Source organism: Macrotis lagotis, chromosome X (genome assembly GCF_037893015.1).
Source record: "Macrotis lagotis isolate mMagLag1 chromosome X, bilby.v1.9.chrom.fasta, whole genome shotgun sequence".
Lineage (NCBI taxonomy): Eukaryota > Metazoa > Chordata > Mammalia > Peramelemorphia > Peramelidae > Macrotis > Macrotis lagotis.
Window position 1 is genome coordinate 129,221,918 of NC_133666.1, and position 2,211 is coordinate 129,224,128.

At 42.0% G+C, this 2,211-nt stretch overlaps 1 pseudogene; it reads right to left on the minus strand.

The window, feature by feature from the left end:
• Positions 1 to 1,076: 1,076 nt before the first annotated feature.
• LOC141501735 (ER membrane protein complex subunit 8 pseudogene) lies at positions 1,077 to 2,009 on the minus strand (annotated as a pseudogene).
• Between the last annotated feature and the right edge of the window lie 202 nt (positions 2,010 to 2,211).

The following is a 2,211-nucleotide window of genomic DNA, read 5'->3' on the forward strand; positions in this document are numbered from 1 at the left end:
AAGCAGAAAATAGAAACAATATGATCAGTCGAAGGACATAATTGGCAGCCTTCTGCTAGTGACTAATACTATCAAGTTTCTCGGGTCCCCATCAACCTAAATGGGTACCAAGATCCTTTTTAAAAAATTTATTTGTTGGTTTGTTTAGTTATTTTCATCCATATGCATATGTATATTTTTAAGTTACAAAATTTTCTTCCACGCTCCCTTTCCAACCCCTTCCCTCAGCAATGAACAGTCAAGTTAGACATATATATATATATATATATATATATATATATATATATATATATATATATGTATGTATTTTTGGAAAACATATTTACATATTAGTCATTATTTTTGGTATGAGGAATTAGGATTAAGGGAAAGAAATACATAAAAGATAATTTTTATAAAGTGTTCATCAGATTCTGAAGGATTGGCTTCTCTCTCTTTTTTTGTTTTGCTTTGTTCTTCTTCCTCTGGATGGGGATTACATTGTCCTGGCCCATTTAATACAGTTGTTCTACCTCTCTGAACTGCTGCAAGGAGTTGCTTCCATTAAGGTTGATCATCTCACAGTGTTGTTATTAATGTGAACATTGTTCTCTCAGTACTGCTCCCTTTGGTCAGCATCATATCCTGTAAGTCATTCCATGCTTCTCTTGAGCCTGACCATTTCTTTTTTTTTTCTTTTTATTTTGTAAGGCAAATGGGGTTAAGTGGCTTGCCCAAGGCCACACAGCTAGGTAATTATTAAGTGTCTGAGACCGGATTTGAACTCAGGTACTCCTGACTCCAGGCCCGGTGCTTTATCCACTGCACCACCTAGCCACCCCACAAGCCTGACCATTTCTTATAGAACAATAATATTCCAAAATATTCATGCACTGTAACTTGTTTAGCCATTCCTCAGTTGATGGGTATCCCCTCAATTTCTAATTCTTTGCCAACTACAAAAAGTGGTACTATGAATATTTTGTAGGGTTTCAAAATCTTAAAAGGAAAATATTTCCTTGAGTCTCTCTGAATACTGTTTGAAGAGATATTGCCTGCTAAGTGTTCTTTTTTTTTTTTTTTTTTTTTTTAGTTAAAATCGTTTAATAGGAACATTCTTGGACAAGCAGAAATAGCTTTGATTTTGAAGGTTAGAGCAACATACAACTGGGAGAGAATCCACAGGGACAGCTAGATTTGACAGTTTGTATCTCCTTCAGAGATCTTTGTTTTAAAAAGATGACCACTTAGATAAATTGCCTCTTTTGAGCCCCATGCCATTTCTTAAAACTGTTGCCTTTCCAAACAAGGTATGAGATATTATTCTATTTACAATTAAAAATATTTCTTTTTTCCTCTTCAGTGTAGTGGAAATGCCCATAAATCAGTCAGTGGAATCCCTCCCTAACATAGATGTAGAACGGCTTTATTGATCTCTGGATTTGTCCAATCATTTCGGATGTCGTCCAGATGGTTATCAAAATCCACAAGGGTTTCATAGGACCTGCTGTCCAAGAGAGATGCCAAGATCCTCTGGGCTTCTGGCCAGTCTTCACAATAATCACAGTGTGGATCTCTGTACTGCCATTTGTCTTCATGATGCTCATACACATGAATATTGGGTTCTATGCACTCCATTGTAAACTTCGTGTTGTCTACCATGGTGAGTGCAGTGTCATTGCAGCCCTCTGCAATTCTAGAAGCTACCTTCTCAGCTACCTGGTTTGGACTGGCATCCTTTACACGTTCATTGGCTTGATAATAACCAGCAATCACATAGCTATTATCTTTGCACCAAGAATCAATCAAGCTGAGGGCCACCTCCAGCATCGGCGCCAGCGCCAGGGTGCCGTGGAAGAGCGGGATGCAGTTCATGAAGAGCGTGTGGTGCGGGCCTGCATGCAGGGGCTGCTCCTCACGGGGTTTCTGCCTCTCCGCCACCAGCAGCCCGTTGACGGCGCAGTGCGGGTACTTGGCGCCGTGCAGCACCATCTTGCAGTAGGCCTGGTTGTCAGCTTGACGCCGGGCATGGCGAGGCCTCCGGGCCCAGCCCCTCAGTGGCGAGGCGCCCTGCCGCCTGCTCTGCTTGCCTGGGCGGCCACACCGCAGGGCCCTGCAAGCCGGTGCCGGGGTCCAACAGCCGCCTGGTGCCTCCCTGGGCTAAGTGTTCTTTTAACACAAAAATATTCCTCAGCAACCTTCTGCAAAGATTTTCTTGAATGCCCCAACCTT